This window comes from Gopherus flavomarginatus, chromosome 2, assembly GCF_025201925.1.
Source record: "Gopherus flavomarginatus isolate rGopFla2 chromosome 2, rGopFla2.mat.asm, whole genome shotgun sequence".
In the NCBI taxonomy this organism is placed as follows: domain Eukaryota; kingdom Metazoa; phylum Chordata; order Testudines; family Testudinidae; genus Gopherus; species Gopherus flavomarginatus.
This window is the reverse complement of record NC_066618.1, coordinates 75409797-75424217: the sequence shown is the minus strand read 5'-3', so window position 1 is coordinate 75424217 and position 14421 is coordinate 75409797. Positions and strand designations below refer to the sequence as shown.

General features: G+C 42.5%; 1 long non-coding RNA gene across 1 annotated transcript in view; it reads left to right on the top strand.

Moving 5' to 3' along the window:
* The window catches only part of LOC127044104 (uncharacterized), a 32239-nt gene extending 21119 nt beyond the window's left edge, over positions 1–11120 (top strand). Inside the window, exon 4 of the long non-coding RNA XR_007772406.1 lies at positions 10659–11120. This is a non-coding gene — a long non-coding RNA (uncharacterized LOC127044104). The remainder of the gene's footprint in view (positions 1–10658) is intronic.
* The last annotated feature ends 3301 nt before the right edge of the window (positions 11121–14421 follow it).

Here is a 14421-nt window from a genome sequence, read left to right as displayed (position 1 = left end):
GCCTACCTGCTTCCTCTCAGAGGATCTCATCTTGGGTGACAGCGTGCATCCGCACTTGTTATGATTTGGCTCATATTTCCCCAAACCACATCACTGCGCATTCTATCAGAGCTCAGGCTTCATCCTCCACCTTCCTGGCTCGTGTACCTATCCAGGAGATATGTCGCGCAGCTATCTGGTCCTCGGTCCACACCTTTGCTTCGCATTATACTCTGGTTCAACAGTCAAGAGATGATGCAGCCTTTGGCTCAGCAGTTTTGCATTCTGCCACATCTCACTCCGACCCCACCGCCTAGGTAAGGCTTGGGAATCACCTAACTGGAATGGATGTGAGCAAGCACTCGAAGAAGAAAAGACGGTTACTCACCTTTGTAATGTTGTTCTTCGAGATGTGTTGCTCATATCCATTCCAAACCTGCCCTCCTTCCCCACTGTCAGAGTAGCCGGCAAGAAGGAACTGAAGGGCCTTTGGGTCGGCAGGGGTATATATCCGGCGCCTTGTTGGCGCCACTCCATGGGGCGCCCAGCCGACCCACCGAGTGTTGCTAGGGTAAAAATCTTCCGACGAACGTGCACGCAGCGTGCGCACACCTAACTGGAATGGATATGAGCAACACATCTCGAAGAACAACGGTTACAAAGGTGAGTAACCGTCTTTTAGAAGTTGATGAATGCTTTAAAATACTGTTCTCTTATTATCATGAAATTAGGGGTGGAAGAATGAATTACTTTACCTATGCCATACTGATGATTGGAGAGACAAGGTGAGTGAAGTAATATCTTGCAGTGGACCAACTTCTGCTGTTGGTGAGAGAGACTAGCTCTGTGTGGCTCGAAAGCTTGTCTCTCTCACCAATTGTCAGAAGTTGGTCCATTAAAAGATATTATCTCACCCATCATGTCTCTTTAATATCCTGGGATTGACACAGTTACAACTGTACTGCATGCTGTACCGATGATGGTATTTTTCAGTGGGTTTACATAGTTATATGTGCAGATTTATTCATATATATTCCAGTCATCTTGTTGTAAAGTTATGGACAGCATTTTTGAATAGGTTGTCGTAGGTGGAAAATAAACTCTTTAAGTCAGCAGATATTGCCTTGATTTAAACATATAACGATAAAGGGTCAGATTCTGTGATTTGAGGGTCTGCGTTCAGTGCAGCATTGGTTGGGAGGGGGGAGAGGTGGGTGGGTGGGGAACAGAAGTGACTCCAAGACACCTTTATGCTTTCCTGATCCCAGAGTCAGCTGGAGGCCACAGCTTGAATGTTCTCTTTTATGCTAAGGGGTCATTTGGATAGCTGGGAACTATCTGGCTATACTGATGCCCTGACCACACCCATTGCACCAGTGCCTGGGATGTGGGTGGCATAGGATGCACTGTTCTGAGCTTAGACCATTGTAGGATTCTCACTGCTGATTTCAGTGGAGTTATTCCAGATTTATCCTATTGCAACTGAGGTCCGAATCTGACCTTGATGAATCAGACTCCGTTTCACTCCCAGCCAAAGAATTTTGGCAGATATGTTTGTAATTCTAAGAACAGCATTCTGATCTCATTTACATGGGTCTAAATAATAAATAATTCCACTGAAGCAAATAGATTTATTCCCTCATTTATTGTAATCTGTCTGATACCAGAATCTGTCTACACTGCAATTAAGAAACTCATGGCTGGCCCGTGCCAGCTGACTGGGGCTCATGGGGTTCAGGCTCTCAGGGCTGTTTAATGTGGTGTAGACATTTAGGCTTAGGCTGTAGCCAGAACTCTGGGACCCTTCCACCTTGCAGAGTCCTAGAGCCTGAATCTATACTGCAGTTAAACAGCCCCTTTGCCACAGCTGTATAATTGCAATGTAGATGTACCCTGAGTAACTAACTGCAACCAATGTTCCACTGCAAATTACAAAAAAAAGTTCTGGGGCAGATTCTGATTTCAGTTTCTCTAGATTAAAGTCAATGGAATTGCTCTGGATTTATACCAGTTCAACTGAAATCAGTATCTTGCCTTTTAAAGCCACGTGCATTACATGTAATTTTGTACCTCCCACCCCTACACTACTTTCCTGGTAGTCCTGATCAAATGTGACGTTTTTTCACTCCTTCAATTATGTCCATATTTGACATAATCTGCACTGGAGCTTATTAAAATCTGCAAAGCAAATACATGAGTATATTTCTGTGTTTTGATTTTCTACGTGACCAATGAAAGAAAATACTTAAATGGAAATGGGTGAAGGGTGTTCATTTGAAATGTCTAACAGTTTAGTGCCCTCAGATTGCTGACCACTGTTCATCAGAGATGCTGAGAAAATAATTAACTTTTTTTAAGAAGGTTTGAAACATTTATTTAACAGAATAAAAATACACATTTTACCTAGCTAGGTTAGATTTTTTGCTGTTCTCTTTTCTCAGTTGGTTCTCTTTATTTGCTTTCTAGTATGTATGTCTGGTGCACAGTGGCACCCACTGGTTAAGGCAGCCATTGGTTAAGACAAAATGTGCCCCTCAGGTTTGATTTCTTCTATTTGATTTCTTCCAGTTATTTGCTAGGAATTAAAAGAACAGCAGGGCCATGGTGTTTACAACCCGGGGGAAGGTAGGAAGAGAAGGAAAAGAATCATTTGTATGTATTTGTGTTGCATGGGTGCTGTATGATTTAGCTTCTGACTTTATAGGTCTCATCTCAAATATTATGTAAAAAGATTATTTGGAGACATTAACTGCATTACAGTTGGAGTGAAAGTCTACCACTGTTTATGAGTGTGTATATGTGTGTGTGGAGAGAGCTTTTTCTTCCTTTCAGTTTTCAAGTGCCTTAGGAAAGATTCCATTAGCTAGCCGGATACATGTACATCTTCAGATTTTCACATTGCACAGGAAATCTTATAGGTACAAATTTCTTCTACTGATATTGTGTATCTTTTTTTTTTTTTGGTCACCACTTCAACTTCAACCTCTTTATTGGAATCCTGAGAATGCCTCTGTTTCTGTCTACGTCAAACATTCTTCCTGCCCATGAGTTCTAAATCCCTAGAACGGCACATCCTCATTCCAGATAATAAATACCAAATTAGCACACAGGTCAGAATTTTCAGATCTCTGTTCTGGAACCCAAATGTCAGAGATATTTAGAAGTGCATCCTTTCCTCTTTCCTGTCCCTGCAGCCTCAACAGGTCCATCAGTGTTCCCCTCTACATGACCACAGAAGAACACCTGCCTTCTCTCTCCCATGCAGCCTTAGCTGATCTCTAGTCCTTCCCTGTCAGCAACTTCAGCAGATTCCATCACTCCCTTCTTCACCTGCAAACTTACAGGCCTCTGGTTCTTCCCCACTATCTGTAGATTTCCTAAAAGGGACCCACTAGGTCTTCTTCTGCCTGATGGACCCAGACAATTGCTTCATTGAGTCCTTGCATGCTTTTAGGATTTATATTGCAGGACAGTCCTGGTTTTTTAATATTTGTTTTGGTTCTTTTTCTTCACTCTTGTAGCTTGTGCACAAAAATCCCACAAAAGGGGGAGCTATTAGTGGGTTTAAAGCTATAACATTACATTTGTCTTCACTGGAGTACATGGGTATGTTATAACATTGAACTAGATACATGCTTTGCATAGTTAAGTAGGCAGAGTGAATTTCTGTGGCTATCTGTGGGCTAAGAGAGAGACCTTGGGCCTGATTCTCCATGGCTTCATGTCTTCTGTAGTCATTTACACCTGTGTAAACTGGATGTAAAATTCTACTAAAAGTATAAGTGAGTGGAGAAGGCAGATTTGCTGTTTATGTGCTGTAGTATGGCAATCCTATACTCCTAATGGTTGGAAGGAATTAGAATATTTGGAAATTTAACAAGAGTGGAAGATTCTAAATTAATGAGTTGTTCCTGAATTCCACAAATACTGCAATAAAAAAATCTACTATATAATGTGACAGATATTCCTTAAATGAAGTTGTAGCCACATGGAATGAAAATTGACTTAAAATTGTTTAGTATCCAATGGCCCATAGAAACTCCAATAATTACAGCACTTATAGCACTTCATCAGTGTATATGGACCATATGGGGGTGACAGGAGGCTGGGGAGAATCCCCACAGCCCCAGGCAGCCACAGAGTACAGCCAACAGAAGTGGCTTCTGCTCACCAGCCTAGTATAGGGGCATGCCAGGGTTGGGGCTGGTAGTGGGAAGGGACCAAAGAGGACATGACTTCAATTCTAATTTCTACAGGGATTATAGGCTGCTGCTTCACAGCCCATGGGCAGCCCTAGGGAGACAGCTATAAATTGGAACAGCCTCCAGGCTACTGCAATTCATGCCAGGGTCCCTTTCATCCTCTGCAGTAGCTCAGAATCTGAAGAGCACAAGGACGGCATAAAGCCACATTTTCTCCCTGTCTCCTTGGTCTGTGTTTTCTGGATTGCATCTCTGCAGAGGCACAGCAGATAATTTAGACTATAGGGCCTAATTCAAATTCTGTTAAATCATTGCAAATTGATTTCAATGGGAGTTGGATCAGGTCCATACTGAGCTAACAGTGACTCACATAAGTGTGCTGAATGAGCTGCCAGAGCTAAGCAATGGCATTGCCTGCTGTATAACTCAGCATACATTTTTGGCTCATTTTCTGATGTACAGTGAAAAAAATGGTGCTGCCTAGAGACACAGTCAAATTCAGCCCTGCCAGAGGCAAACACACCTTCAGTGAGGTCAGTGGGATTATCTGCTTATGCCATGGCAGAATTGGGCCCTATGTCTTTAGCTAGCAGTTTGGAAGTCATGTAATTAAGATGTTAATGAGAAATGTTCCTTCTCAGAAATCCTCCTTAATTACTGAAATAAAACAAGTCACACTGGAGAACCAAACTAATGCAGAATTACAGGCTAAAGATATAGCTCTTGGACAGCACCATTCACTCTGTGGGTGGAGCCATCCCTACAAGTTCTGCAGCCAGATGCCTACGGAGAAAGATTACTGCTCTTCTATAGAGCAGCAACAGCAGCATAAAATCTAGTTGTGGGAGCATTTAACACTTGAAATAATTTTTAATATACTTGTCCTACAGTGGAGGAGGAACATGGGAGTGGAGGAGAGAGTTTTATGTCAGCAAATTCCACGTTTTCTGTTTTTAGTAGAAGATGGATATAAACAAGTTGTCTCACAAACTTTTAAAAGAAAGTGTTTCAATAAGTGGCTGATGATGGAGAAAGTTCAATATATATATTGCCACTATGTAAATACTATTGTATTATTTCCAGTGATCGGCGATAGGAAATAGGGATTGTCAAACTGAATCAGACCGGTGGTCCATCTAGTTCAATATCTGGCCTCCAACAGAGGCCAGAATACATAGCTCAGAGAAAGGTCCAAGAAACAGTGCATTAGACAAGTATGGAATGACCTGCCCCTAGAGAAGAGTATACTTCTAAACCCAATAGTTATAGGTTAGCTTAGGCTTCTAAAAAGTCCTCTATTTTTAATATTATAACTCCACACAATCTTATTATCTATATACATGTCTGATCCTTTTTTAATCCTGCTAAGATCTTGGCTATCTTGTGATAGTGAGTTCCACAGGCAAGTTTTGTTTTTTGTGGAAAAAGTATTTCCTCTTATCACTTCTGAATTTACCACTAAATTTTCAGTGTCATCGAATGTCTCCTTGTTCTTGTACTATGAGAGAGGATAAATATGCCATTCATTATTTTGCATCCTTATATCATATTCCCTCTTGTTCAACTCCCCTCTAAGGTAACAGTCCCTATCTCTTGTCATATGAGTCTTTCAATGCACCAATCATTCTTATCATCTGTCTCCAAGTCGTCTCTAATTCTGTTATTCAATTTTGAGATGAGATGAGTAGTATTCCAGGTGAGGGCATGCCATTGATTTGCATAATGGAATTATAATATTTTCTATAATTATTCTCCATCCCATTTCTTAGGCTGTGACGGGATCCCTGGGGTGCAACCTGGGATTGTGCCTCCCTGAACACTCTCTAGCCTGGGCTGTCTCTCACAGTCCCTTTCTAGTGACCAGCAGGAAACCTTTCCAAGTGCTGTTATCACTCAGCACAACAGCATATGGAGCTCCACACCCAGCTATATTGCATGAATGCTCCCAGAGCCACTCTTGAATCACAAAAGGAAAGGCACCAGCCCAATCTCCCAGCTCCCAGCCTTGTACCTCAGAAATACACCATCTTGCATTGCTCAAGATGAGCAGTGCAAATTTATTAGTTGGTTCACCACTGCATTAATGGAACGTGGATATACGCCAGCCTTTGCAAAACCTGAGCCGATTTGCCACACACTTCATACAGACTGACTGGTAAAGATAAACAGTAAAGCAAATTTATTGACTACAAAAGATAGATTTTAAGTGCTAGGCAAAAGTCAGAGTGAGTTATGAAAACAAAATAAGAGCACTCAGTCTAAACTTTCAACCCTATTAGACTGGGTGATATCTAGATTAAGCAGTTTTTTTACCCCATTGGATATTGCAGTTCATAGTACACAGATTTCACCCTTGAAATCTGAGCTAGTCCTCTTAGTTGGAGTCTTCAGAGTGTCCTTGTTGCTTGCAGTGTAGGTGGGTGAAGGAGAAAGGCCCAGCATGGGTCCCTTGTGTTCGGTTTTATACCCTCAGTCCATGTGCTTGAAAAACACAAGTTCAGGCATGTCTGGGTGAGCATTGCTCAGTCTGCAGGCAAGTTTGAGCAATTCCCCTGGTGTGGCCTCGTGCAGGAGAGTCATTGCGTTGTAGCTCCCTTGCTGGACAACGGTTGTTGATGGGTTGATTGACACCCCGCCTGGGTGGTGGGTACTTTCCCTGCTGTTGCCTCTGGGGAGCTAATATCTGGTTGATTCCCCAACTTTACAGCATGTTTTAGAGACAACCATACAACACAATTCTCATAACTTCAAATAATTAATTATATAAATATATAGATAGAGAAATGACTTTCAGCAGATCATAAACTTTCCCCTGATACCTAACAAAGCATGCTTTTATGTAAGATCACTATCATATAAAAAAGAGAAATACGGGGGTTACAGGGTGCTCCCCCAAGGTATAGAATATCATGTAAGCATCCTCACATTTTATTCTTTTTTTCATAATTAATGTTGCACATTGAGTAGAGGTCTTAACTGAGTTGGCCATGGTGAAGTTCAGCTCTTTTTCCTGAATTGACAGTTAAATTGAAACCCATAAAGTGTCTGAATAGTTCAGTTTATTCCCTGCAACATATATTACTTTGCATTTGTCAACATTTAGTTTAATCAGCCATCATGTTGTCCATTCACGTAGCTTGCTTAAGTCTCTCTGAAGTTCTTCACAGTCTTGTCTGGTGTTGATTAGCTCAGATAATTCAGTGTCAGCTGCAGATCTACCTTCCCTCTTTTCCAGATCATTAAGAAAGTTATTAAACAACATACACCCTTGTGGCACTGTGACAGAGTGCTGAGGACCAACAGCTGAGCCAGCACTCTGGTCACTTAAACACCAGTTAATTTCCCCTAGTGTGGATATGATGAGGCCTACTTGGTGGATGAGACTGGGCTAGGGGAGGACTAATGAGCAAATTGGCCCTTTAGCCCAGTTGGTATGAGAAGGCACAGGAAGGAAGTGCAGGGGACAAGATGGCAAGCTAGCAGACCTGGAATCAGGAAGGCTTTCTGGATAGAGAGATCTCTTCCCTCTCCTTTCCTTGGCAGAGAACTGAGGAAAACCTGAAGCTGTAAATAATTATAGTGTATGGGTCAGTAAGATGCGTGGAAGAGGAAATGTAAGTAAATTGCACTGGTGTGTTTAACAACTGAAGGTCTCTGAGTCTGTGTGGGCAGAGCAGAAGATCAGAGCAGGATGGTGCACTGTTACAGGCACACAACTGTTAACCTCGTCATGATGAAAATTGACCATTTCCCCCTGCTGTTTGTGTTGTCTCCTAGCCAGTTTCTGATCTATGTGAATACTTTACTTCTCACCTCATGACTAGTTTCTTTAGTAGCTGCTTGTGAGTATTTTGACAGTCTTTTTGAAAATCAGGATAAATTATGTCAACTGGTTCTGTTATCTACTATTTTATTAACACATTCAGAGAATTCTAACAGATAAGCAAGGCAAAATTGTCCTTTGCAGAAGCTGTGGTGACTAGGCCCCATCATAGTATGATCTTCGAGGTGCTTTATAATTCTATTTTAAACTATAATTTCAAGCAATTTACCAGATACTTGCCTGTAATTGCCTGGATCACTCCTATCACCTTTATTACGCGTAGGTACCACATTTGCCATCCTCCGTCGCTCCACTACAGGGGCTGATTTGGTCATCCTAGTCAAGAAGACGATATATTCCAGTGTTTCTCAAACTGGGGTCGCCGCTTGCACACGGAAAGCCCCTGGCGGGCCAGGTCGGTTTGTTTATCTACCCCGTCTGCAGGTCCGGCCGATCACGGCTCCCACTAGCTGTAGTTTGCTGCTCCGGGCCAACGGGAGCTGCTGGAAGTGGCACGGGCCGAGGGACTTACTGGCCACGGCTTCCAGGAGCTCCCATTGGCCTGCAGCGGTGAACCGTGGCCAGTTGGAGCCGCGGTTGGCCAGACCTACGGACGAGACAGATAAACAAACCGGCCCGGCCCGCCAGGGGCTTTCCCTACCCAAGCAGTGACCCCAGTTTGAGAAACACTGATATATCCTGTCTGAGGGATGTACCATCTACCACTCTTGTATGATTATCTCTAGAAACATGTAGTTCTATCTTTGTATTAGTAGTATCTAAGTAATGTAAAAATGAATGCTTTAGACCTAGTCTCTTCTTACCCATGTGAATGTTGACTTCCTGGTTTACATTGGTGTGAGAGAAAAGTCAGTCCATTTTTATATGTTTCTCTGAACAGTACTCTTTTCTGATGATTCTCAAGTACTCCTCTGTTCCCTATGACACTAGTTTTATAACGGATGGACTTTGCTTAGGCTACTACTAGCAATAGAAACTGAAATTTTAGTGCAAAGTTTTCTGTCGCATAACTTTACTGAAGTCAATAGTTGTGCCCCTAGAGAATTTGTATCCAATGGAATACTTTGAAACGCACAATCATGGAAATTTTTTAGAGGTCTAAGCTATTTTCTACATCTAACCTAACTGCCTACGTTCCCATAATAGCAGGCTTTCTTTCAGTAGAGGTTGATAGCTGTATCTCCTACAGCTTGTCAGTATATGCTTCTTGCATCCAAAAAAGATCACTGGGAGCAACCTAACATGCCCATTTCATCTCTTCCGCACTAGAAGGACTAAGCTTTCTGGGAGAGATCTTCAGATAATGTAAATCAGCAGGGCTCTATTGACTTCAGTGATATTATGCCAGTTTACACCAACAGAGGATCTGACTTTCTGCCTCTGTGGCACTCCCATTTTCACAAAAAGGCAGGTATTATCTTGCTGCTCTTGCATATGGGATAGCGAGGTGTTAATTCATGATGGCTGGGCACTGCCCTCATGACTCCCTCCTTGCCTGCAAGAATTTTTAGACTTAAATAAGATAAGAGGGGCAAATTCTCAGCTGGTGTATATTTGCATAGCTACAAAGTTTAACTCCAGTTGAGAATTTGGTCTGTCATCTCAGCTAGGGTGCAAAATAGAGCTGTAGAGCTCTCTCCTGTAGGAGGTAGGTGGAGGAGAACTGCGGCCATCCCACCATGTCAGTGCACACACTCCTGAATGCAGGACCTCTGAGTGCCAAAATAATGGCAAAAAAGCGTATTAAGCAAAACTGCAAGGAATAAAATGAAAAAAAACAGCCTTATGCAAATACAGTAGTTTGGACCACCATGCAATTGTGAATTCATGGCCTCAAGCCTGGACTATGCTATGGCCATTTTGAACTTCTTCACTGCTGAAAGGCCACCCTAGAACAAACAGATCTCACCCCTGGAGGATCGCAGGTCATCCAACTTGGTCATCCAATATAAGAAAACTCCACTATTGTACGTGGACCTGGGGAGAGATGATGGCTAGAAGGAAGGATGGATGACTCTGAAAAATAGAGACATAACTCACTAGTAGAAACTTATCAAAATATAGAAATCAGAACATGAACTTCAGTTTTCCTAGCAGGCGAGCTCCTGAACTTCTGCACCTTGCCTCTTCCGTGACCCTCAGCAACCTTCCTCATTCCAAAGCAGCCTCACACTTGTGCCTGGTCACCTTTTATCGAACCAAAGTGAGAAAATAAGATGGCATTAGATCTATTAACACATTTTCTGAAGTGAAATGGAGAGATGAGGGGTTGAGGCCTTGTCATGTTTTGCATCAAGCTGATGCAACAGGGTCTGCTGGAGCCCCTGGGCTTCTGGAGTGGAACCTGAGCATGGGCTATTAGAACCGTCAGATCACTTACTCAGCAGCAGCTTTCAGCAGCGGGGCAGAAGCCTGGATTGTCAGCTAAAATCCTAACTTTATTATCTTTTTGGTGCACTGAATCAATGTGGATCATTTTATGGCTTCTTCAGTAAGTGACAAGGAAAATAATTTGCAGGGACCTTCTCTTGTGTATGTGGTCAACATAGATTGTACTTCAGAGCCTGTGACTAGTGCTGTGAAGTGAAGTCCTGGTGCTTCACTAATTCTCTTTGCTTCATTTTTTTTTTCAGCTGTTCTTTTCAGTGTTTACCAGTGAAAACTCCTTGGTGACTTTATGGAGAGATCAGAGATGACGAGCGCAAGAGCCTTGGTCTGAGGACACAATGTGTTAGTGAATGGTTCTCCTACTGAGCATCATCTCCTCTTCACCTGGGACAAAGATTTATGGGAATTATTCTGTAAATACCACCAGAGAAGAGAGTGGTTTCCTGTATTTCTTTTCAGTAACTTAAAGGGTTTGAAAGCAAATAATTACCAGGACTGGTTTGAAAAGTGCAGCCATCATCATGTCTGGGAATTTCAAAAGAGTTAGACAATGAAATCTGGACCCCTAATATCCTAAGGCTCCTCTAAAATCCCAGTCACACACAGCTATGGGCATTAGAACTTTTTTTTTCTCAAAGGAGGGAATTTAGGACAAGACATTAATGGTATTCCCGACTCATTTTGAAAAGAGCTATATGTTCTTTTAGCTGCACCTGGACAGCTACAGATGTAACTTTGCTCTAACTTCAAAGATTTACATTAAGGTTATTCCATTTTTTTTTAATGATCGCAGTGCTGATTCTATAGATAATTTTTTTTTAATAATCAGCAGAAGCAAATTTCAGTAAAACATGGGATTTTTTTCTCCTTCTGATGTGTGGAAAAGGCTCTCTGGACCCCTACAATGACATTGCCTTTGTCAGCATTAGAGAACATACCCAGAATATTTGGCACCAATTTACAATTCTTCAAAGCAAATGATCTTCAAAATTGGAATTAAAAATAGCTCCATGGAGAATAAAACAGACTAGACAGATGCTGCAGCAGTGGAACTATTTACTCACATGGTAACGTCCCAGGTTCCAAAGAAAATTAATCCAAACCCTCACTCTGGGCTTCTGTCTGAGCATCATGTAAGTGAGACTCCCTCTTAAACACATGCAAGTGAATCAAATTTTGGCTGAAGTTAGTTGAAAATCAGAAATTATTTTCCTGAAAAAATATTTCAAGTTTTAATTGAACTCCCCCCCCTTGCAACTTTTATACAGAATTTTTTCCAATCAGTTATAGTGCAGGAGATGAATAGGGTGAAGCCAGCTCTGGGAAAGATATGTATTTGTTTTCTCTGGCTGAAGGTGAGATAGGGCACTAATATTCAGTAGGGAGAAACTGGCTGAGTGAAATTCAGAGGTGAGGGAACTACATGAGACCTAGTAGTCCTGGTTTGCTACAATGGAAATAAGTCTAGTGTAACTGAAGTAGCTCTGAAAATTAGGAAGCTACCAAAAAGAAGGTGAATAAAGATGTTGAAAAGGCTACATTCGGGAAGTGTAGAATAAAGTGTTGGTTTATTTTCTTGCAGTCAGATTTTTTCTAGTAAAGGTTTCACTTGGCTTTGAGGCTTACTAAGCTCTTTGAAGAAAAAAAAAGGATCAAATGCCCCTTTCCTCCTAACTACATGCCTCTTGTTGCTTAGTTAATGAGTATTATTGAGCTGACAGCACTGTGGTGCATGTATCTGCACTGTGTCTACCTGTGAGATTATGGAAACTGTGTTCAATGGCTAACTGGGTGAGTGAGTAGAAGCTGAGCAATAAAGCATCTATGTATGACAGCAGAACACAATACTCAAGTGATAGCATCTCACATGAGCTTTTCTAAGCCGGAAAGTCAATGTAGCTTAGATAAAGCTGAACAGACAGTGTTATTTACTTGCCCATAGCCTCAGTGTAACCTTGCTTGGAACAGGTTATTCTGATTTATTGATTAAAACTAGACATATGCCTGTTCAGATAAAATCTCAGGTCAGTTTGTCAGATAGTGAGCAAATGACGATTAAAAAGTTCAACTTGCCCAATTTTTATCTGAATATCAAATACCAGGTTGGCAGAGTTCCTCTCCTGAGGTTTTTACTTTCCTGAGTGTTCTGATCAGCAAAATCCACAGAAGGACTCTCTGTCGCAGTCCAGGGCAATTGCACCTGTATTGCAAGGGCACCACTCTAAGGCCTCCACCTCTCTAGCAGATGCCTTTCTCATGTGGAGGCCCGCGTCTCACTCCCTTCTGACTGGGCTATTTCCAGGCTGCCCGACACCTTGCCTTCACTGTGTTATTCCTAGCAAAGACATGTTGTCCAAGTACGTTTACTTGCGTTCTCATCAGAGACTGGTAGCAGAGTGATTGTCAACAGTTATAAGTACCACACAGTTCTTTCAGTGCAATGTGCAAGTCTATTTTATTAAGGAAAAAAAGCATAGGTGCTGACTCAGTGGGCGCTTCGGTGCTGGAGCGCTCACAGAAAAAAAATAGTGGGTGCTCAGCACTCACCAGGGGGCCCCACCGATCATCTCCTCCCCCTCCCGCCCGCCACTGATCAGCTGAGGTGAAGTGGGAGTTGAGCACCCCCAGGGAAATCAAAGTCTGCTCCTGTGGTAGGGCAGCAGGGCAGTTGTGCTGATATGGAGGGAAACTAGCAGCTCTTTCATACTCTGGCTGGTGTCTGAGAGCCTGATTCTCCACTTCTGTAGTCATTTCCTTTTGTGTGAGAAAACAGAGCTGGTAAAAAAAAATGGTTTTTTTTAATAGAAAAATAAAATTTCTATGAAAAACTCAGAAAAATCCATTCAGAATGATATAGTTCTAGTAAGCAGTAGTCAGCCGCCTCTTTTTTTACGTCTCTTACATAGTAGGGGAGAGTAATTCCTTCTGTTGCAGGGAGTACTGGGTGACATTCTATGGCCTGTGTTGTTATGAAGGAGATCTGAATTGATGATCATAGAGATCCCTTCTGGCCTCAAAAGCTTTGAATCCATAACATGTGGATTTTTGGTACCTAAAATGAAACTACTTTTAGGGGCTTCTTGCAGAAGATTACTAAAATATTAGGCTGTGGAAAGCATTTTTATTCAGCCAGATATGACACTGGCAGTCCAAGTGCCAACTTATGTCACAGCCCCAGGCCAATTCACTTGTGTATTAGTATAGATCAAACTGTTACTTGGTATTACCTGCCTTGTTTTCACCTATCTGTATTCCCTTATAATGTAGTAGAAAACATGTACATTGTGTATACCCCCCGTAGCAAATTGCCGGCACTATTGTGATGGGTCTCACGCTTTCTCTTCTTTGGGTGGGGAGGTCAGGGCGCCATTTCTTGCCCCTAAATTGGAATATTAATTGCCTCACTAATGTCCTAGAGGAGAGGAGTGGAGAGGGAGGGACCTGGGCCCACTCTCTACTCCAGGTCCCAGCCCACGGGCCCTGAGGATAGTAGTGAACCACCTGCACTGACGGTTCCTTCCCCTGGGCTACTTCCCTCTCCTGCCCTTCAGCTTGTGAGGGGCTTCCTGCCCTCCCTCTGCACAAGTCAGGTGCCCCTTACCTAGGGTCTAGGACTTCTTAGCCCACCACAGCACTTCTCCAAACTGTCCTCTGCTCCAACACCAATCCTTTCTGCTCCTATTCCCACACTGTCTGATTGAAGCATGAGTTTTTATCATGTGACTGACTGCAGGTGGTCTAATTGGCTTCAGGTGCTCTAATTGGCATCAGGTGCTCTAGTTAATCTATAGCAAACTTTCTTCCCCTTACAGGGAATAAGGCTCCCTTCTAACCCTCTCCTGCTGCCCTCTGGCCATGCTGTATCTCACCCTGTTACTAAATAACCCATCAAATGAGAAATGGGCTTGCGGGTGCCCCACAGGAAGGAATTCCCAAGTGTGCCTTCCTGGGTTCCAAGGAGTTTTGCATTTGTGTGGTGGCAGCATCTACCCAGCCAAGGTCAGAGAA